The sequence below is a fragment of the Pongo abelii genome, chromosome 13 (assembly GCF_028885655.2).
Source record: "Pongo abelii isolate AG06213 chromosome 13, NHGRI_mPonAbe1-v2.0_pri, whole genome shotgun sequence".
Classification (NCBI taxonomy): Eukaryota; Metazoa; Chordata; class Mammalia; order Primates; family Hominidae; genus Pongo; species Pongo abelii.
Genome location: NC_071998.2, coordinates 43,070,871 through 43,095,138, shown reverse-complemented (window position 1 = coordinate 43,095,138; position 24,268 = coordinate 43,070,871). Strand labels below are relative to the sequence as shown.

The following is a 24,268-nucleotide window of genomic DNA, read 5'->3' as shown; positions in this document are numbered from 1 at the left end:
TACTAAAAATACAAAAATTAGCTGGGCTTGGTGGTGCGCGCCTGTAGTCCCAGCTACTCTGGAGGCTGAGGCAGGAGAATCACTTGAACCCAGGAGGCAGAGGTTGCAGTGAGCTGAGATTGTGCCACTGAACTCCAGCCTGGTGAAGAGCGAGACTCCGTCTCAAAAAAAAAAAAAAAAAAAAAAGAGCATGCCTTGGTAGACATTGAAAATCAGGGTAAGTACAAAAGACAGCTTGCTATCATAGATATTTTGTTGGTATCTTTGAGTCTAGATTTCCAGTCATTTTCTATTCCAAATCTGTCAACAAGATATCATTATATATTGCCAGTAAGATATTAATAATGATTTTATAATTTGGAGGAAATCTTATATTAATACTTTTTAAAACAAAGTTTTATTAACTTAAGTTACCATAAAGTAACACCCCAGATTAAAACAACCAAGCTCAGCACAAATTATGTGTTTCTAGTGATTCTTGCCGATCTCATTTTTAAAACATGAAGGGAAAGACCATTCATGCCTGTCCATAGGTGAATTCAGTAGCAGAAAATTAATAAACAGAAATATTAGAAATTTATCAAAATAAAAAGACCAACTTGATATGAGAATAGGCTATTAAAATTTTGAGGTATTCAAAGAAGTCTATTTCAGTGAAACACAGGCAATTACATATGATAGATAGATTACAAAGCCTAATACAATGACTAAAAGAGACCCCAAAAGAACTAAGATTATCCACCAAGGACATAACATCAGTGATGGAGTCCCAAAAACCAAGTATCCAGTTTTAAGTAACACCTTTCTACAAGTTTAATAAGCTATGCATCATTCTAGATAAGCGAAGTTATTCTGAGGCTGACAGCATTAATGATACACTGCAATGTGATACATATTGGCAGGAAATGTTTGCTTTAATGTATGCCAAGCCATCTCCGTCATGCTGCTTGATGATCTGCAGAGTCTTAAATGTGATCTGTGTAGGGAAATACAAGAGAAGTTATTGTTTGCATCTATTTAGCCCCACATACCCTCTGTTATTCAGTAAGATATTGTCAGCCACTTCCTGCATGTGGACAGAAAGCCTTTATAGTCTGTGAAAATTTGTCCACAGTGTATTGATGTGTTATATACACACATACACAAAAAGAAGGACAGAGGCAAAAACCAAAAAACAAAACCTTTGAGTTTTAGCTGAATCCATCACGGCTGTGCCATGCAGATAGATATTTCTACCTGGGGAAATTGAGTATTTTTTCTTGATGTGTTTCATTACTTCTTTTTCAACATTGCATGGTGTTCTAAATGTTATAGCCCTTCCACTGATTTAACTTCCACATAAAATGATCATGAATCAGAATCCTTCACCAAGTTCATAAAAATTCAGACCCAGATAATTTTAAGACAGCTTAATAAGTGTACTTCCATCTAGAGTATGAATTCTTCCACATCTCTATCAATTGATTTCTCTGTCTCAGCTTAAATACTTCCAAAGATGGGAATCTCTCCAACCTATGCTATATTCTAATGATAACTTTGACATTTTGCTTTTTGATAGAACACGGTCTAACTCCTTAGATATTTCCTTTTAGGAGATATTCATTTCCTCCAATAAGCTGCTGACTAAAGAGGTGCTCTTCAAATCTCCCTTAGCACAGATGTCACCTTGATCTTTTGATCACCTGGATAGAGCTATAGGCAGACTGATATATTCTCAGATCCACTGAAGCAGATCCTTCAGAGTCCCCACTTCCTGGATATCAAATGAACCAGAGTTCTTTGCAGGTTTTTCTAGAAGCTCCCCCTATGAACTGCTAGAAAAATTGCCTACTTCTCCAGCTGTTCTCATTCTCCCTGGATTGAAAATTCTTTTCTACCTACTTGGTTCCACTCTCTAGGAGCCAAAGCCTCTTCACTATAGATTCCATGGAGAAACACTGATGCTCAATATTTTTTATCTTAATTCATGTAGTAGTCATAGAGGCACTGTTTTTTAGCTGTAGTCAATATGACTTGATAATCACCTAGTGTTTTGTTTCCTAAATGTCTGCAGAAGAAATAGGTGTCAGAGTGATGTCAGCAAGATGATGGACTAGGAAGCTACAAGCTCTTCTTTCCCCTACAGAGACACCAAGTTAACAACAGTATATGGACCAGAATGCCCCTGTGAGAACTCTAGAGACCAGCTGAGATGCTATAGCACCCAGGCCATTGTAAAATGAAGAAAGGATTCCAGAAAAGGGGTAGAAAGCATTATGGCAGTTGGTGCACCTGTTCATGCTTCTGCACATTCACAGTATAGTATGGAGCAATTGGGAGGAAATCTTCAAACTGAGGGTCCTTCCTCAGAACAGAAACAGAAGAGCAGACTTTGCACTCAAAGTTCTGGTATGTCGGAGGGCTGTCTGAGAGTCTGATTTTGCTTGACTTAGAGCAGAGGCAGGATCAGACGCTGCTGAAAACAAAGTCTGGCAGAACATTAGGTGTGTAGTTCTACAGGCAGATGCCAGGGGGAGCAAGAGATCAGAAAAGGTTTGAAAGGTTCTTGAACAGTTACCTAGACTGACTGGTAACGGGTTTCACCTGAACAAATCCAGTATGCAGACTGTTAAAGGTGGGTGCTTTTTCAAATGCCCAAATCCCAGCCAAAAAAAAAAAATTACAAGAGGTACAAAGAAACACGGAAATATAACCCAGTCAAAGGAGCAAACTAAAACTACATAAACCAACCCTAAAGAAATGCAGATGTATGAGTTGTTTGACAATTTAAAATAACTATCATAAAGATACTCAATAAAAGAGAACAGATAGACAACTAAATGAAATCAGAAAAACAACATATGAACAAAATGTGAATATCAAACAGAGATAGAAGCTATACAAAGAACAAAACAAAAATTCCACAGTTGTATGTCAGTAAATTGGATAACCTAAAAGAAATGGATAAATTGCTAGAAACACACACCCTACCTCGACTGAATCATGAAGACATAGAAAACATGAAGAGGCCAGAAACTTGTAAATTATTGAAATAGTAATCAAAAATCTCTCCACAAAGAAAAGCCCAGGACCAGATGACTTCACTGGAGAACTCCACCAAACATTTAAAGAAGAATTCAAGTCAATTTCCAGAGAATTCACATCAATTCTGAAACTCTTCCAAAAAATTAAAGAGGAACACTTCTAAGCTCATTCTATTAGGCTCTGATACCAAAACCAGACAAAGAAATTACAAGAAAAGAAAACTACAAACCAATATCCCTAATAAATATTGATGTAAAAATCCTCAACAAAATACTAGCAAACTATTCAACAGCACATTAAAAGGATTACACACCACGACCAAGTGGGACTTATTCATGAAAAGCAAGGAGAGTTTTGCATACAAAATTTAATCAATGTAATATACCACAATAACAGAATGAAAGACAAAAATGACATCATCATCTCAATTGATAGAGAAAAAACATTTGACAAGATTCAACACCCTTTAATGATAAAAATCATTCAATAAACCTGGACAGGAAGGAAACTACCTCAACATAAGAAAAGCCATTTATAAGGCCAGGCACAGTGGCTCATGCCTCTAATCCCAATATTTTGGGAAGCCGAGGCATGTGGATCACTTGAGGTCAGGAGTTCGAGACCAGCCTGGCCAACATGGTGAAACCCCATCTCTACTAAAAATACAAAAATCAGCAGGTGTGGTGGTGCACACCTATAGTCCCAGCTACTCAGGGGGCTGAAGCGGGAGAATCACTTGAACCTAGGAAGTAGATGTTGCAGTGAGCTGAGATCCTGCCACTGTACTCCAGCCTGGTCAACAAAGCAAGACTCTGTCTCAAAAAAATAAAATAATAATAAAAGCCACTTATGAAAAGCCTACAGCTAACATTATACTCAATGGAGAAAGACTGAAAGCTCTTCTTCTAAGATAAGGAAAAAGGCTTAATAACTGCTCTCACCACTCCTATTCAACACAGTATTGGAAGTCCTAGCCAGAACAATTAAACAAGAACAGAACAATTAGGAAAGAAAAAGAAATACAGACGGGTGCAGTGGCTCACGCCTGTAATCCCAGCACTTTGGGAGGCTGAGGTGGGAGGATCATGAGGTCAGGAGTTGGAGACCAGCCCAACCAACATGGTGAAACCCCGCCTCTACTAAAAATACAAAAATTAGCCAGGTGTGGTGGCATACGTCTGTAATCCCAGCTACTCAGGAGGCTGAGGCAGGAGAATTGCTTGAACCCGGGAGCCAGAGGTTGCAGTGAACCGAGATCACACCACAGTACTCCAGCCTGGGTGACAGACTCTGTCTCAAAAAAAAAAAAAAAAAAAAAAAAGAAATACAAATTGGAAAGGTGTTAAAATTATCACTGTTCACAGATGACACGATTTTATATGTAAAAAACTCTAAAGATTTCACACCAAAAGAAACCTTGTTAGAATTAATAAATTCAGTATAAATTGCAGGATACAAAATTGACACAAAAAAACCATTGTATTTCTATATACTAACAATGGACAATCTGAAAAGGAAATTAAGAAAACAATTCCATTTATAATAACATCAAAAAGAATAAAATGCTTCAGAATAACCTAACCAAGGAAGTGAGAAGCTTATACATTGAAAATTAGAAAATATTACTAAATGAAATTAAAGTTGACACGAATAAATGGAAAGGCACCCAGTGTTCGGGGATTGGAAGATGTACTATTGTTAAGATGGACATACTACTCAAAGCAATCTACAGATTCAAAGCAATTCTTATCAAAATCCCAACAGCATTTTTTGTAGCAATAGAAAAATTCATCCTAAAATCAATATGGAATCTCAGGGGATCCCAAAAAGCCAACACAATTTTGAAAAAGGAGGAGATATTTGGAGGACTCATACTTTTGATTTCAAAACATATTACAAAGCTGCAGTAATCAAAACAGTGTGATACTGGCATAAAGACAGACAATAGACCAAAAGCATAGGATAGAGAGCTCAGAAATAAATGCTTATATATACGGTCAAATAATCTTCAACAAGGGTGCCAACATCACTCAATGGAGGAAGGACAGTCTCCTCAACAAATGGTGCTGGAAAAATTGAACATCCACATGCAAAAGAATAAAAATGGGCCCTTATCTTACACCATATACAAAACTTAACTCAAAATAGATTGAAGACCTAAATGTAAGACCAAAAATTATACAATTCCTAGAAAAAAATAGGGAAAATCTTCATGACTAGGATTTGCCAACAATTTCTTAGATATGACACCAAAAGCATAGCCAGCAAGAGCAAAATAGGCAAATTGGAATACATCAAAGTTTAAAACTTTTGTTTATCAAAGGACACAATCAACAGAGTGAAAAGGTAACCCACAGAATGGGAGAAAATAATTGGAAATCATAGATCTAATAAGGGGTTAATATCCAGATATATAAATAATTCCTACAACTCAGCAACAACAACAACAAAAATACAAATAACTCAATTAAAAAATGGACAGGCCAGGCACAGTGGCTCATGCCTGTAATTTCAACACCTTGGGAGGCTGAGGCAGGCGGGTTGCTTGAGCTCGGGAGTTTGAGACCAGCCCAGGTGACATGGCAAAACGCCATCTCTACAAAAAATATAAAAATTAGCTGGGTGTGATGGTGCACACCTATAGTCCCAGCTACTCAGGAGGCTGAAGTGGGAGAATCACTTGAGCACAGGAGGATGATCTGTGGGCCGAGATCACACCACTGCACTCCAGCCTGGGCAAAAGAGTGGAACCCTGCCTGAAAAAGAAAAGGTGGGTAGGGGTAAAGGATTTGAATAGACATTTGTCATAAGATGACATACAGATGGTCAACACACATGTGAAAAGATGCTCAGCATCAGGGAAATGCAAATCAAAACTTCAATGAGATATCACCTCAGAATGACTACTATTAAAAAAAATAGTAAGTGCTATGGTTTGAATATTTGTCCTCCAAAACTCTTGTAATTTAATCCCCAATGTGGTAGTATTGAGAGGTAGAGCCTTTAAGAGGTTACTGGGTCATGAAGGCTCTGCCTTCATTAGTGGATTAATCCACTCATGAATTTGTGGATTAATGGGCTAATTAGATTAATGGGTTAGCATGGGAATGAGACTAGTGGCTTTATAAGAAGAGGAGGAGAGACTTGAACTAGGATACTCAGCTTCCTTGCCAGGTGATGCCGTGTGCCATCTTGGGACTACAGAGAATCCCCATCAGCAAGAAGGGTCTCACCAGATGCAGCCTTTTGACTTTGGACATCTCAGCCTCCGTAACTATAAGAAATAAATTCCTTCCAGCCTGGGTGATGGAGCAAGACCCTGCCTCCAGGAAAAAAAAAATGAAAGGAAAAAGAAATTTCTTTTATCCATGCAGTTTTAGGTATTCTGTTATAAACAACAGAAATCAGACTAAGATAGCAAAACATGGAGAAATTGGAACCCTTGCACATTGCTGATAGAATTGTACAATGATGCAACCACTATATAAAACCATATGGAGATTCCTAAAAAATGTTAAGATAGAACTACTATATGAGCCAGCAATCCCACTTCTGGGTTTATATGCAAAAGAATTGAAAGTAGGGATGGCCAGGTGCAATGGCTCACACCTATAACCCTAGCACTTGGGAAAGCTGAGGCAGGAGGATCACTTGAGCTCAGGAGCTCAAGAGCAGCCTGGGCAACATAGTGAGACCTCGTCTCTACAAAAATTTTAACATTAGCCAGGTATAGTGGCGCATGCCTGTCCCAACTACTGAGGAGGCTGAGGCTGGAGGAAACTCCTTGAGCCTGGGAGGTTGAGGGTGCAGTGAGATATAATCATGCCACCGCACTCCAGCCTGGGCGACAGAGCAAGATCCCATATCAAGAAAAGAAAGGAAGAAAGGAAGGGAGGGAAGGAGGAAGGGAGAGACAAGGGAAGGGAAGGGAAGAGTCTCGATGAGACATTTGATGCCCATATCCACAGCAGTACCATTCAGAACAGCCAAGAAGTGGAAGAAACCCAAATGTCCATCAACTGATGAATGAATAAACAAAACTTAGTATATACCTACAATGAAATATTATTCAGACTTAAAAAAGGGAAGTGGTGTCACATGCTACAACATGAATGAAACTTGTGGACATTATGCTAAGTGAAATAAGCCAAAAACAAAAAGACAAATAGCATATGATTTTACTTACATAAGATACTTAGAGTAGTCAAATTTATAGAAGCAGAAAGTAGAATGGTGGTTAACAGAAGCTAAGAGGAGGAGGAAAAAGAGTTATTTAATGGGTATAGAGTTCAGATTTGTAAGATAAAAAAGTTCTGGAGATCTGTTTCACAATAATATGAATATATTTAACACTACTGAACTGAACATTGTTTAAATTGTTAAGATGGTAAAGTATATGTTATGTATTTTTTTTTTACCACAGTAGAAAAAAATTCTGTGGAGACCTTCAAGAACCTAATGAAAGTTATGCCCCTAACCTTGCCAGAAAAATACATAGACATTGTATATAATTTCAGGGAGTCAAAGGACATCCACTGGGAGAGATGCATAGGTAAGAACTGCTGGGCTAGGCTAAGCTTTATACTTGAAAGATAAGAAAAATAAGGAACAGAGAAGGCAAATTATTTTCTCCAAGATCTCATTGCTCAACAGCAACAAAGCTTGCTTTAGACCCCGGGTATTCTGATTCATGATCTGGTGCCTTTTCTACCACTGCATGTTGCTTCTTCTATTGGGGGCTATATAACCACTAAAAATTGGGCAAAATGTGGAACTGCAATTCATTTGCAACAAAGGCCTCAGCTGACCCTATGAGGAGCTCTGGAGCTGAGAAGGCCAATCATAGTTGTCTGAAGTTGGAGAGGGTCTAGAACGTGGGATCAGGAGCCTGGTCCCTCCTTCTTACCCAGTCAATAGATGCAGCTGCTCAGAAGGCATGTGACCTTGGGCCAGGAAGATCTCTTCAGGACCTCAGTTGAGACCCATCAGTCATCAATACTCCCAGCAGGACAGTGGGATGAATACCTGGATCCTGGGGAAGGGGGAATTTGGGCAAGGCAGGATTAGTTCCAATACAGTAGGTGTGGGAACACTTGCAACAAGCCTTCTCTTCCTTTTCAAATAACCTCAACATTTTAAAGTCATATTTTCCTCTTGTTTCTTCATACTTCTTGAAGAACTAAGGTCAACCCATAGATTATCAAGAGCAGAAAGAATGCAGCTATGATGCCTCAAGCTTATCTGCAAGGCATCTGAGGACTCCTCTAAACACTGTAATGACAATTGACCTTGACAAAATTGGGGAGTCTATTTCTGAAAATAGTCTCTGGGGGATCCCAAGAGTAATGGTATGAAATTGATCGAGCAATGCACTGTTTCGCTTTATAGCCTTTCCATTTGTCACACAAATTATAATGAATACTTATTTCTTGATTTACATTTCGGCCTTCACACAGTTTGCAGCTCCTGCCATGTTTACATGCACCATCTGGAAGAACTAATGAGTCAAGGAGCACCAGAAATTATAATTTGCTTTGACTAAACCTAGAAGATTTTTACTGGCAATAAAATGATTTTGCTTTTTATTTCCCCTGGAATTGCAAGGAGATTAAAACATGAGTTTCACTGAGTTTAGGGCAGAAATATGCAAAGCAAATTTTAATAGAATGAACCTGCAGGCATCTGGCATTCCTAATCAATTCAGAATAATTTAGTCATTATAGCAATAGTCTCATGATAGAAAGTCTCTTCTGACACTGGAATTCTTAAAAATGATTACCTAGCCTGTACTCAAATGTCACAGTGGGTCTCAGTGGGCATAAGAGGGAACACACAGGAATGCTAAGTAGCTTAGAGTTTAAGAACTTGGTCTCTGTCTCCCATGGCCTTACAGCTCACATCTGTCATTTATGATTGATATGACACTGGATAGGTTACCTAACCTCTTTAGATATCAGGTACTTTGTATACAAAACAGAGATAATAATAGGAACCATATAATGAGGTTATTGTGAGAATTAAATGAGATAATAGAAGGAAATTACACTAAACTTTAGGCATGACACTAAAGCACTCAATAAACAGTCACAGTTATTTCCCAAAAAATAAATTACTCTTTCAAAGGAAATTTAGTCTCTCTTGGGTCAGAATTGCCCTGCATAGAGAGTAACTAAGGATAATATGGATGAGTTAATTAAATACATCCATAGTTTAGTCGAAGTGTTCATTTTTATTCCACGACAGAGTGTGAAGGAGTTAGCCCTGGCCTAGCAAGGCTAGATCCAATGGACTCTAGGAAATGTAAATGAAGATACAGATGGGGTCAACTACTTGGAAAACATTTCACATTCTAATTCTTCTTAAAGGTTAAATTTAGAAAAGGAAATAAATAGTCATTTCTGTTGCCATAGCAAACATCTCTCCCACTGGCAAAGTAAAGAGGTAAATATTAGGACTACCCAGTAAATCCAAAAGGACATAATTATAATCCTTGAAAGGCTCTACTAAAAATAATGTGTTCAATTTAGCATGCTGGAATTAATGTAATTTGTATAGGTTTTATAAAATAGTATTTGTTATTTCTGTTTATAAAACAGAAAATGTATTGTAGAAGATTAATAAACTATATTAAACTTCTGAAGAAGATATCAAAAATCACCCAAATTCTACAACTCAGAGATTAAACACATAATGGGTTTCCTTCTAGTTTATTCCTATGCACAAATAGGTTGGGTTTTCTTTTTTCAGAATTATGATCGTACTATCTGTTCAATGTTTGACCCTACTCTTTTCATTTAAGATTTACTGTTTAAAAGCAAACACTTTCTACTGTCACAGTTTTTGAAAATGTGATTTTTAGCAATGTGTAATATCCTCTTATATAGATTTCTTCTAGGAATCATTAGTGATTTTTAACTTTTTACTTTAAAAAATAAAGCTGCAGTAAACATCTTTGCTCATTAATCTTGCTCCAAATCTTTGCTTTTTTAAGATAGATTCCTAGAAGAGGAATTATTACAAAGACTGTATTTTAAGCCAATTAATGCCAACCAATTGCTTTCCAAAAAGATGTAAGATAATACCCACTTACATTTTTATCAGCAATGCATGAATACTCATCTTACCAAACCTTTGCCAGCACCAAATTTCTTAACTCCTAAAGTGGAAAAGTGTACTTCACACAAAATAATTGATATCTTGACAATAAGGTTATTTTGTCTACTTCTTGGTTAAAATTTGATATTAATTTATGATAATTCAGCCAAAGTTAGTTATTATATAATCTCTATTATGGTCAGTCTTGTGGTTGAATTGGTTGTGTATGCCTTTATCTGTTGCCACCACCACTAGTTTACGGGCCTCTGGAAAGCAGCAAGGGATATTATGTACCTCCCACACCACCTAGAACAGTGTCTTGTACACAGTTCATGTTCAACAATTATTTGTGGAGTGGAATTGATTATGCTATCTAGCCTTTAGGAATATGTCAGCCAATCTTGGGAAAGGGCGAGATACAGATTTCAATAGACAGATGCCTATCTTCTAGTCACCGTAGTTTTGTTAAGATCAGGGAAAAATAAAAACAAACCACAGAAAACCATCTTGGCAGTGACAACACTGGCAAACCTTATGCTAGATCAAGATCTTTCAAATTTTCGGCCCTGACACAGAATAAGAACATTTACATGACGCAGCACACACATACATCTATAGAGATCTATAATTAAAATAAATAGTTTATTCTTCTCTATGCTACCTGTGATATAATCTAGTGTTTCCTTTTCTATTTCAATGTTTAAGAAATGTTCAATTTTTAAGGACTAAAGACAACATTTCCCAACTCCTTTGTAGGACCATTCACAGGTTATATGAATAACCAAATTATTTCACAATAGATGGTTTGGAAAACAACTCATTTGAGCAAGATCATAATTGACCACTAGTCCTGTGGCAGCCTTATAGGCCAGCTGCTTCCATACCTATCAGAAGTTGGGGAGACCTTCCTTGGCTTTCACCTTTTCTTTCCCACACAGGCAAGTCTACAGAGGCTGCCTTAATCCCATAAGGTCCCACCAGTGTGCCCTTGTTTTCTTAGACTACAGCTCCAGGCAACAGTTGGTAAACCTATACTAGTGTTGCAGACTGACCTGTGTCTCAAGGAAGTTCAATGTGAATAAATTTTTAATTGTTAAATGCAGAACTTGTATAATGAAAATAGACGGCAATATTATAATCAACTTAAGTGGATGAAAACAGGAAGGAGGAATAGATTTCACATTTAGTCCTCGGATTCAACTGATTTTCTCTAGAAATCAGAGCAACTCAGAAGTATGACTTCAGCTTTTTCAAATTCCAAATGTGAGTTTTCATCACAGGTTGCTGAAGGCCACAATACTTTTCACAGGGTTGAAGAAGCTGTCTTTTTCCTTCTTAGAAGGTCTAGCAACCATTTTCTGACACTGAGATTCACAAGCAATCAACACCTCTACTAATTTCCAGAAACTCGAGTCCCGAATCATGGCATTTCTGATGAAGGCTACAAATGAGGCAATTCTTGATCAGACGAACGGGGAAATAGCAAAGACACACAGCGTGCAAGGTCTCCAATACCCTCACAAACCCTTCAAGTCCAGCTCTTCATGCCAGCAGAGAAAACTCTAGGTTGATGCAAAATGTGGATCACTTTGCCCCTGTGATACAGTCAATCATCTCCTGGGGATAGAGCTATAAAACAAATATACTAGCTAAAAACAAATGTTTAATAAAAACTACCCTAACAAAAGGCAAGCATCCAAGTAAACCCACCACTTTACTCATAGTTAATTGAATAGTTATGTCCTAAGTACCATATTAAAAGTCTTACAAGAATTATCTCATTTTCCAGATGGAGGAGATGAGACACAGAAGATGTAAATAATTCACCTGTGTAAGAGGGCAGTTGTCTCCTAACATCTATTATCCTCTTCTTATTTTAATAATAAACCTCTGAGTTTTAGCTGGGCACATAGCCACCAGACTAAAGAAAACATTTCTCAACTCCTTCGTAGGACCATTGTGTACAATGGCATTGTCTACTATGGCAGCTTGAGCTGCCATAACAAAATACCGTAGACTGAGTGGCTTAAGCAACAGAAATTTATCTCTCACAGTTCTGGAAGCTGGTAAGTCCAAGATCAAGGTGTTGGCCAGTTTGGTTCCTGGCGAGGGCTCTCTTCCTGGCTTGCAAATGGCAGTCTTCTTGCTGTGTCCTCTCACAAGGCAGAGAGAGATGGAGAGACAGCAAACTCTCTGGTTTCTTCCTAGAAAGGAGCTAATCCCATCAATAAGGACCCCACTCTAATGACCTCATGTAAACCTAAGAACCTCCCAAGGTTCCACCTCCTAATGCCATCACTTTAGGGGTTAGGGCTTCAGCATATAAATTTGGATGGTGGACACAAACATTCAGTTCATAACAGCCATGGAGTTAAGTCTTAGGCAATGGGCTGTGACTGAAAGTGACCCATTGACTTGTCCCATAAAGGGACATGCCCTCCACTTCTCTTCTTTCCTTCCCAGTGGCTGAGATGCAGATTTGGTGATGGGAGCTGGAGCTCTGCTTTGGACTGCAAAAAAAATGCTGTGGGTTGAAGGTGGGAGAGCAATGAGAAACTAGATACTGTGAGGTTGTCACATAAACCCTAATGTGTATAGGGCGATACAAACCTCTATCCTATTGGAGCCACTTTACTTTGGCCTTTGCTACAACAGCTGAATCTGCATCATAACTAATTCATTATCCAGGTCGCATCACTGATAAATAATAGAGCCTGTTATTTGAACTCAAATCTGTGTAAATCCAAAGCCCAGTCTCTTACTGACTATACAGTACTGCCTGCAAAAACCAAAAGGTTAAAGTATAACAAAAGGAGGTCAAGCTGACACCCAGAGAAGGTGCTAAATGCAAAATAATTTTAGCTCTTTGAGGTCTGAAACAAGCCTGTGCCAATCACACTAAAAGTTCAGGCGTCCCAGTTGTGAATAAAAACACTAATAAACATTGGGAAGAATGGAGGAGCATGCCACAAAACTGAACTACCCAAGTACAATTCTGACAGCGGCAGATAAGGGCTGGATTCAGGTTTACTGTGGGAAGCAACAATTGTAAACCACCCACGGCGATAACACCATATCAGGGACACTTCCCAGTTGAAGTCCACTGTGGCAGCACCAAGGTTCTTTGGTTGTGGTCACCTCTCACCCCACTCACCTAAGGCGTTTCTAAAGCCCAGCTCCCAGTAGCACCCTAGAGCCTGAAATTGGAGAGCAGTCACTTCGAGATCTACACTGTGAACGAATCAGGTCTGGTCCTACAGGCTAGCCCACTCCGAGAACCTAAGCAGGCATTTCCCCCTCAGCAGGAAAGCCTCCGTTTCCATCCCAAAGCTGCTCTGGGAACATTCACTTGATTTAGTTGAAATGGACAAACAAAACCTAAATCATCTGGTTTTAGACCTGAAAGATTTTCAAATCCAGCAAGTAAGCACTCTTTACGTGTCTTTCTATCTACACCCCTGCAGATGCCCTCACCACCTCCTCCCTGCCATCTTGTGACAAAAACACTGTGAGAAAGCACTTTAATACAAACAGGAGGGTTGTGAAGAAACTGTGCCTGTTTCTTTTGTTTCTGAAGACATTACTAAAATCCATTCTGACCCAAATGACAGAGCTAGGGGCCACATCTCACAGCCAAGCAACAAGGATTCCAAGCCGAAACAGTCCCAGCTTTTTGTGACTGTGGAAGAATGTAGTCCAGAAATGGTTTCCAGCTTGCCCAGTGGAAGAAACAGAAATCCAAGACCCCAGAGAAAGTCCCAATTCCCTGTAAACAAAGAAGGGAGGAACCGTTTATTACAGCCACTGGTCTTAATATAAGGCTCCAAGTATGTCAAGCACGCCAAACAAATTTAGCTTCACCACCTGTTCTGGAAAAGAAACGCCCAGCCAAAATCCCCCCAAAAGTGCACAGATATTCTCAGTGTGGATTAGCTGGGAGTCTTTTCAAATATGTTCTATATTAGAGTTTGTAAACTGGGCACTTGATGTATACCACATGGCTGCCGCGTAAGACGTGAAGTTTTTGTTCTGTGCCTCAGAAAATCACACTCTCTTGCTCCACAGTTTTTAGATAAAATTTTACAAATGGTAAGAAATCCTAAAAAAGAAAGAAAAAAGAAAAAAAAGAAGAAAGGAGCCTACAGTCTTACTGGAGGAAAAACACACATACTTGAAAAATTCCATTATCTAAGAGGTATGCCAAGAGAGTGTGGTTAACTGCCAAAAAAAAAAAAAAAAGTGGGCTAGGTGATAATTGATGAAACACAGATGTGTAAGCATGTGAGGGCCAAGAGGTATAAAATGCCATTGTATAGACAGGTAACAGAAAAGTAATGCCTCAGTTAAGCCATGCAAAGGGTCAAAAAAAATAAAATCAGGGCAAATGCCAAAATCTAGTTCCACTTAACATTTACTTGCAAAGCACCTTCTAGTCTACAGAGTCTGATAGATCAAATTGAGAATGCCTGTAAATTGTTTAGGAAAATGCCAAGCACCTGCTAAACTTTCAACAAATGCTCATTGCTGCAGTTACTGTTAAGACAAAACTACGCCCCAGGGTATGCTGCACCTCCCATGAACTTGCTGAACTTCTATCTTTCCTTTAAGACTCAACTCAAAACTCCTCTCTGAAGCTTTCCTTGGCCCCAGGTCCCCTCCCCAGGCAGTGTTAGGAGCCCCTTTGTCAGTGTTCCCAATGCACAGTCTTATATACACAGTCCCCCTAGGGATCCAGGAAGAACTTAAAAGTAAGGCACAAAAACTATATATCTATGAACCTAATGTCTACTTTGAAGCATGCTTGAAGAATGAATCAGCGCTGAGTGCTAGAAGGAAAGAAGGCAGGAAAACAGGTCAGTGGGAAAACCTGAATATGCCCCAACCTCACCGATCTCCAGATACATATGAGGTCTCACCAACATTAAACCTCAGTGTGAGAGCAACAAACCTACTCATATTACTGACACAGGAACCCAGTCCTTTCCAAAATTCCCCTGAGTTTCTTCTGAGGTTCTCCAGAAAGTGTTTCTCAGGTGCTCACGAGGCAGTTCTGCCTACCACTTCTCATTTTCCTTGGGAACTCTGAGCTCACTACTTGCCCCATGACACCACTGCCTCAGCAGCTGTACCATAGCATTGGGAGCAGCACCTCTGCCCAGGCCCAGATCCCTGCAGAGTCGCCCAGGCACAGGCTCTCTTTTCTGGCTGTGCGTCAACAGCTGGACTGTCCCATGAGAAATTAGAAAGGAAAGGTACGTGCTCTATCCACCACAAAACTCAGGAAATGGATTGCAGCTGAGGGTGGAAGCAGGCTAAATCATCAGATAACTGAAATAGGATTTTCAGTTAACACACACAGCAGCCATTTCTCTCCTTCCCCACTGGGTGCCCATGGGTATCCAGAAAAGCAGAGTTAGAGTGGGAGCAAGTGCCAGAATCCTCAAGCCCTCCTGCTGAGTCTGAATTGGGGTGGTACCCACTCCCCTTCTTTCCCCAACAGGAAACTCTCGAAGGGTCCTACCTCAGGGTTGTTTTATCCACTAGCTGCTCTAGACACAGTGCCTGTGGCCTTCCAGCTATTCAGTCAACAGCATATGAAAATGGTGAGACCTACTATAAAAAGTATTTATTCCAAAATTTTTTTTAAAACATACATAATTAAAACGAATAAATGTTTATCTAAAATGATTATCAAATGTAACATTACATCAACTCAAATACTATTTCCTTAAGGACATTCATCACCATAACGTGGTTGCATTTGCATTTGTTAGAATGATATGGGATGGCATCTCCAAAAGTAAGATCCCTGACAGCCTCTGTAGTCAAAACAGGTGTCTCCTCCCTGCAGTCTGGTTTCTCTGACCGTCATCAGCCTCCTAACTCTGCCAAGCCTGTCTAAAGAGACTGCAACCCGATTATAGGTACACTTCAATTTTCAAAAAAAATTGTTATAGAAATGTTTGACTATACAGAAAAGAATACTATCAACCCATATGCAACACTCAAGACCCAGCTACAGTGTTCATGAACCCACAGCCAATCCATACCTCCTTTCCCTCCAGCAAATTCCAGATATTGTATCATTTCATCCATAAATATTTGATATATATATATTTACATATATATAAAATCTTTAAAACCTTTTTCAACCTACATACAATAGTATTATCACACCTAAAATACTGTAATTAATAATTTCTAATACCATAAAGTATCCAGTAAGGATATAATCTAATTTTTACTTCTTCCTTAGTCTTCAGGTAAGTCAGTTAATGGAAGTAGTTTGGTTTTGTTTTTGTTGCTGCTGTTGTCATTTGAAAGAGGTCACTTTACCCACCATCTAAATCAATCAATTTCCAACCCAGGAAAACTCCTAATAGGTAAGACTGAAAGAGAAGAAATGAAAAGGAAGATGGTGCTGGAGGCAGTCACTCATGCCTGTAATCCCAGCACTTTGGGAGGCTGAGGCAGGCGGATCACTTGAGGACAGGAGTTGGAGACCAGCCTAGCCAACATGGCGAAACTGTCTCTACTAAAAAAAATAACAGTACAAAAATTAGCTGGGTATGGTGGTGCACACCTGTAGTCCCAGCTACTTAGAATGCTGAGGCAGGAGAATCGCTTGAACCCAAAATGTGGGGGTTGCAGTGAGCTGAGATCGCGCCACTGCACTCCAGCCTGGACGACAGAGTGAGACTCTGTCTCAAAAAAAAAAAAAAAGGAAAAAGAAAAAGAAAGAAAGAAAAGGAGCTGGAAGGGAGGGAGATATCTCTATTAGACCAGAGAAGGGATTTACAGCAAGGAGACCTGGGAATTTTGGAGAATGAAAGAGAGTCTGGAAAGAAGAACGGCAAGAGATAGGTGGACGCCAAACACAAACATGCCTGTATGCTGAGGGTCTGCTCTCTCATTTAGCAGGTATGTCTGAAACATGTTCAATCCTTCTGTTACAACAGCCAGCAGAAGAGGTCTCCTCACGCTGAGGGAATCATTGATGGTGGTCTTTGACGGCACTAGCAGCGTCTCTGGGACTTCACCACCTGAATGCAATAAGCTTCACAAGCCTGCTCCTCTTGAAGAAAAAATAGTTTTTAAGTGGATTTTATTTCAAGGCAGACTGGCAATTCAACAGACACAGGCAGGCAAAAATGTTACAGAGCCAACAGCAAGTTTTGTTTTAATTCACATTATACAAAACAAATGAATTTGAGGTACTTAAAAAAATGTTCTCTTCACCTCATTCTCATTGAGAAAGTAAAAATTGTTCTCCCTCTTTCTGCTGAGAAAGAACCATAAGTATTGTAAAACCACAGGAGGAGCTCTGCGACACTGTAAAATGTTTTCATAGTTAAACAATTGTATCTTTCTTTGTTTTTTGTGGACAGTCATATCTGGGAGATGTCCCTCTGTCTGTGAGGAAAACTCCAGTCTCTTCAGCCTGGAATCCAATCTATGCCCACCTTACCTAGCTGATCCCAAGAAATACTTCTCTACCATAGGTCTCATCTCCTTCCTATTCCTCACTCTCATTCAACCCATTCCCACAACTCTAGCTTTATCCAAAACCTTCTCCTCACCTGGTGTTTCCAACCTCTCTTGCTCAGGCACAGTTGAAGTTCTAGTTCCCTCTCCAAAGCTTTTAATCTGACCAAACCATCACATCCTTCTCTTCTCCAAAATCCGACAACACAGAGCTTGACCCCACAGCTTAGACCTTAAATATGCTTTCTCATATGATCTAAAAATTGTTTCTACTTATATCTTATTTCACTAATATGATTTGCAACTTCCCCGAAGCAAAGGACTGTGACTCATGCATCTTTTATACGCAGAACGGTACTAAGCACCTGGTAAACATGTGGTGCCTACTATCTTAATTTGCCTTGAACTTTTAGATCTAATGTGGGAACTGTCATTTCAGCTACTTGTATGCTTACCAAATGGGATTTTATAATTTCACAAATATATATGGAAAGATTTGGATGACACTATGGTATAGTGGCATCTTTTCATCATAGAAAATTTGACATGGCTCCCTTTAAATAAATTACCATTGCCACTTTGACAAGTTCACTTGTTGGAAACATAAAGGACTCTATTAATATATGGGCTGACCTATATGTATATCTTAGCATTTTCCAATGAGTGAACACTGAGTTTTCCTTTTTGTTCTTCATGTCAATATCCACTAATGTACTTCTAGCATTCTAGTCAATGTATACCAAAAAGAAAGAAGGCAGAGAATAAACATTTTGTAATTTATCACTAGTCCAATTTAAGATGAGGTAGGAAAAAACGTATTATTTTAACAGTTGCACCATGCCCTCCTAGGGATGGAATAGGTTCTGAAAAATGCTTTGACGAGCACTTGTAGTATAAATTGAGACATTGAGCATCTGGCCATCAGAGAAACACTTGAAACTACTCTGAAGACAAGGGAAGGAATTTCTTTGTTGTTTAAATGAGTCGAGGAGAGGAAAGAAAGGTAGGAAAAGAGAGAAGAACAAGCACAAGACCCTATGAAGAAACCCTTTCTCCCTTTTCCATCTGGAAAGAGCCATGGGACGACCCCAAATGGAAGGGCCTAAAAGGGTTTTGGAGAGCTTAATATAGACTTTTAATTTTTTATTCTATGTAAATGGAGACCTCTGTTCCTTGTGCCATCCAAATCTCCTACCAAACTCAACACTTTCTCTGCAGAACTCAGTCTTTGTAAAACTCAGTCTCTACATAACTCAGCACCTTCTCAACACAACCTCTAAGCAACTCAAACTCTACTCAAGCCAACTTCTATGTAACTCATTCTCTACCCAAATCAATCCCTACTCAAATCAAATTCTTCTCTACTCAGTTAAAACCCTTCTCAATTCATGCTTGAATCAGCTCCAACTCAATCTAATTCAAACTCTACTTAAGTAAACTAAACTCTATTCAACTGAGTTCTCTAAACTAAAATTCACTGTGCTTACAGATGTTTTGTGTGGGTGTAGTTTGTGGAAGAATTTGAAGAAGTCTGCATCTTACATCTAGGCTATAGCAGCATAGACTGAAGAAAAACATGAATGCAGTTGTCTGAGAATACCATCATCAGAAAGAGTTTCCTGTGAATTTGCAGAAATCTTGCAGATATTTCTACAGGCTGTGGTTTCAAGCCACTTTATCTTAAACTTTATCTAGACATCAGAACAAAGGCTCCCAGCTGATGTAAGTTACAGACATTGTTTAAAGCTTTGAATATGCATATGTAGACTACATGAAAGTAGGAACATTTTTTCTGGACTGAAGGTACTCAGCCCAGAATGCATGGGTTAGAGAGCAGAACTATGGAACTGAGCAAGTAGCAAAGGAAGCCATTATCAGGTAGCAGGTGTTAAACAAAAACCATGGGAAGTCATTGTTTTGAACTGAGCTCCTGCACTAGACCCATACAGGCCAAAACAAAACAAAATGGGGTCACACATGCTAAAGGTCCCATCATCAAACTGAAACTTCTTTTTTTTTTTTTTTTTTGTTGAGACAGAGTCTCACTCTGTTGCCCAGGCTGGAGTGAAATAGTGCAATCTCAGCTCACTGCAACCTCCACCTCCTGGGTTCAAGCGATTCTCCTGCCTCAGCTGCCTGAGTAGCTGGGATTTCAGGCCCAACAGGGCAAAACAAAAAATGGAGTCACACATGCTAAATGTCCCATCATCAAACTGAAACTTTAAGGAAGCTGATAGATCCCTTAACAGACCAGTTTTTCCTGAAAACAGGAGATTCCAGTCTACCTGAATCAGCATAATAAATATGTCCCATCAGGCCAGGTGTGGTGGCTCACGCCTGTAATCCCAGCACTTTGGGAGGCCGAGGCGGGTGGATCACCCTGAGGTCAGGAGTTTGAGACCAGCCTGGCCAACATGGCAAAACTCTGTCTCTACTAAAAATACAAAAATTAGCCAGGTGAGTTGGCGCACGCCTGTAATTCCAGCTACTCGGGAGGCTGAGGCAGGAGAATTGCCTGAACCCAGGAGGCAGAGGCTGCAGGGAGCCGAGATTGTGCCGCTGTACTGCAGCCTGGGTGACAGAGCGAGACTCTGGCTCAAAAATTAAATAAATAAATAAATAAATCCCATCTGCTTTAATCTTTACCAAAATAAAGTAACCTGAAATAATCTGATATTAAGAAATCAGTTTCTTAAATATTGTTCTCCTTCCTTATTCTCACCTTACAAAACTCACTGTTCTGCCATTGCCCAGTCAGAGCTCTCATTCTGTTTTGCAGAATGGAGGTTGTCCCAATTCATGAATCATTAACAAAAGCCAACTAGATCTATAACTAAATTTGTTGTAATTTTCTTTTTTTGACACAGGTAATCAGTGATAGGCATTTTACAAAGCATATTTTGGATATCAAACCTCTTTAGAAATAGCATTTTTGACATATTTATTGTTTAAAGCAGTGTAAAAGAGTACATCTGGCATATCAGAGTGAAATGAAGAGGTGTAATTGTCCATCACCTTTTGAAAGGCCACTAAAATTAAAGGACTTTAAAATGCGCAAACCCACAAAGACAAAGAAAAAAAAAGGAGAGGAGACACCTGCCAATGAATGATGTCAACAGATCTTCAAAGACGGAAAACAGACAAGGGAGTATTAGCAACTCTAGCAAAGGGGATCTAGCATCTGAGCACAAAGAAAAATAATAACGAATGGGGCCATAGCATCTGCAGCACCAGGAAAGGCTCAGGAATGGAAGTACCACAAACCAGAAGGCAGGATGAGACTAAGAAGGAAAATCTGTATACGAAGTAGAGAGTGATCAAATACTATGGACCCTTTTACTTTCCCCAGTTCCTTGCAGCCACGCTACTGGCTTTCTCCCCATTGCTTAGGAGAATGGAAATGTGGTCTCTGGAAAAATATGGGCCACAGAAACTCAAAAGTAACTAGGAGTACAGAGTTGGTCTGAAGCATGGAGCTCAAAAGGGTGGGATTAAGAACACCTTCAATGGTAAATGTTGGGACTACATCTTCTTACCCTGCAGCTGGAAACTATATTCTCTCTAGGAAATATATTAAAGTATTCTTGTCTAAAGAAAGTGACAATGGGCCCGGTGCGGTGGCTCATGCCTGTAATTCCAGCACTTTGGGAGGCTGAGGCAGGCGGACCACGAGGTCAGGAGATCCAGACCATCCTGGCTAACACAGTGAAACCCCGTCTCTACTAAAAGTACAAAAAAAAAAAAAAAAAATTAGCCGGGCGTGGTAGTGGGTGCCTGTAGTCCCAGCTACTCGGGAGGTTGAGGCGGGAGAATGGCGTGAACCCGGGAGGCAGAGCTTGCAGTGAGTCGAGATCGCGCCACTGCACTCCAGCCTGGGCGACAGAGTGGGACTCCATCTCAAAAAAAAAAAAAAAAAAAAAAAGAAAAGAAAGAAAGTGAACAGTATGAGAGGGTGAAGAAACTCTAAAGACATTGATATTCGAGGATCTCTTAATGAAAAAGTCAAATCACAAACCAAAGCCCACATACTTTCCTATCAGCTACCAATATGCTTTAAGTATTATTGGGGTTATTTGTTTGTTTGTTTGTTTGTTTGTTTTGAGATGGAGTCTCGCTCTGTCACCCAGGCTGGAGGGCAGTGGCATGATCTCGGCTCACTGCAACCTCTGCCTCCCAGGTTCAAGCGATTCTCCTGCCTCAGCCTCCTGAGTAGCTAGGACTACAGGTGCGTGCCACCATGCCCAGCTGATTTTTTTTTGTATTTTTAGTAGAGACGAGGTTTCGCCGTGTTAGCCAGGATGGTCTCGATCTCCTGTCCTCAAGTGATTCGCCCACCTCAGCCTCTCAAAGTGCTGGAATTACAGGTGTGAGAATCCTCGCCTGGCCAAGTATTATTGTTTTAATGAGAAGACAGAAAATATCCCCAAATATCTGACCAAGTTGGTAGCCTTACACTACCTGACTTCAGGACTCTTGATCAGCTGTGGTGATGTTGCTATAAAGATAGATATATGAAACAATGAAATGGAAATAGAACTGTACATATAAGGTCAGTTGATTTTTAACAAACATGACAAGGTAATTCTCTGAGGAAATTACTATCTTATCAGCAAATAGGGCTAGAAAAACAGGATATTTATATAAAAAAAACTAACCTCACACTATGCACAAAATTAACACAAAAAAGCTAAAACCATAAACAGGCAATGACTTTTCTTATAAAAACATAAAAAATACCAACTATTAAGAGATGTTAAATAAAATTTATGGGAGGCTATTTTTATGGAATGAGCGCCTGCACTGGGCCCCAGTAGATCAGACCAAACCACAATGAAATCACTTCTGCTAGGTGCCATGTAATCATGCCAAACTTTAAAACAGGGCTGTTTTCAAAAACAACAGCCTGTCCAGGCACAGTGGCTCACACCTGTAAACCTGACATTTTGGAAGGCCGAGCCCAGAGGATTGCTTGAGCCCAAGAGTTGAAGGTTGCAGTGCACTATGATCACACCACTGCACTCCAGCCTGGACAATAGGGTGAGACCCCATCTGAAAACAAAAACAAAACAGATGATTTACCATAATCAATAAAAAGGGGCCCAATGAACCTGAGCTGGCATGCTAAGGAAGCCCCCTCAGCTGTAATTCATAGAAGGGAAGTAACTTGAAGTAACCTGGTGTTAATCGATCTACTTTTTAGACTATGCTGTTTCCTTGTTCCTGCTTAAGCCACCTTTAAAAACCAACTGTTCTGCCACAATTGGAGGAGCTCTTGTTTATTTATAGACTGAATGCTGCCGGTTCATATATTGCTGATAAAAGCCAATTTGATCTTTAAACTTAATTTGTTGAAATTTTGCTCTTGGACACATAAAGAATATTAATAATATATTTTGTTAAAAATGTTTAAACTTTTTCTGTGTAAAATGTCCATTTATAGGTAATGAATAAACAAGGTAATATATCTATACAATAGAATACTACTCAACAGTAAAAAGAAGTAAGAATAGACACGCTGAGTGAGGTGGCTCACCCCTGTAATCTCAGAGCTTTGGGAGGCTAAGATGAAAGGATTGCTTGAGGCCAGAGTTTGAGACCAGCTAGGCAACAAACCAAGACCCCATCTCTACAAAAAAAGTTTTAAAAAAATCAGCCAGGCATGATGACACATGCCTCTGGTCCCAGCTGCTCAGGAGGCTGAGGTGGGAGGATCACTCGAGGCCAGGAGTTCAAGACCGGTCGGACAACAAAGTGAGACCCCCATCTCCGCAAAAAAAGAATGTTTTTAATTAGCCAGGCATGGTAGCACGTGTCTGCAGTCCCAGCTACTCATGAGGTTGAGGTGGCAGGATCACTTGAGCCCAGGAGTTCAAGGCTGCAGTGAGCTATGATCACAACTGCACTCCAGCCTGAGTGACAGAGCAAGACTTACATGGTTGGGCTCTGTGTGCCCACCCATATCTCCTCTTGAATTGTAATCCCCACATGTCAGAGGAGGGGCCTGGCGGGAGAAGAATGGATCATGGATGCAGATTTCTCCTTTGCTGTTCTTGTGATAGTGAGTGAGTTCTCAAGAGATCTGGCGGTTTAAAAGCATGGCACTTCCCCCTTCACTCTCTCTGTCCTCCTCCCGCTCTGATCACATAAGATGTGCCAGCCTCCCCTTCACCTTCTGCCATGACTGTAAGTTTCCTGAGGCCTTCCCAGCCATGTGGCAATTAAACCTCTTCTCTTTTCTTTTTTTAAGATGGAGTCTTGCTCTGTGGCCCAGCCTGGAGTGCAGTGGCACGATCTCGGCTCACTGCAACCTTTACCTCCTAGGTTCAAGCAATTGTCCTGTCTCAGCCTCCCAAGTAGCTGGGATTACAGATGCCCGCCACCACACCCGGCTAATTTTTATATTTTTAGTGGACACAGGATTTTGCCATGTTGGCCAGGCTGGTCTCGAACACCTGACCTCAGATGATCCACCTGCCTTGGCCTCCCAAAGTCCTGGGATTACAGGTGTGAGCCATCACGCCCAGCCATAACCTCTTTTCTTTATAAATTACCCAGTGTCATGTAGTTCTTATTTATAGCAGTGTGAAGACAGACTAATACAAAGTCCCTGTCGAAAAAAAAAGGAGAAAGGAAGAAGGAAGGAGAAGGAGGAGGAGAAGGAAAA

General features: G+C 39.9%; 1 long non-coding RNA gene across 1 annotated transcript in view; it reads right to left on the bottom strand.

Moving 5' to 3' along the window:
• Positions 1 to 783: 783 nt before the first annotated feature.
• Positions 784 to 24,268, bottom strand: part of LOC129047838 (uncharacterized) — a 39,966-nt gene continuing 16,481 nt past the window's right edge. Inside the window, exons 2-3 of the long non-coding RNA XR_008509627.2 lie at positions 7,931 to 8,056; positions 784 to 976 (exon numbers count right to left, since the gene is read on the bottom strand). This is a non-coding gene — a long non-coding RNA (uncharacterized LOC129047838). The remainder of the gene's footprint in view (positions 977 to 7,930; positions 8,057 to 24,268) is intronic.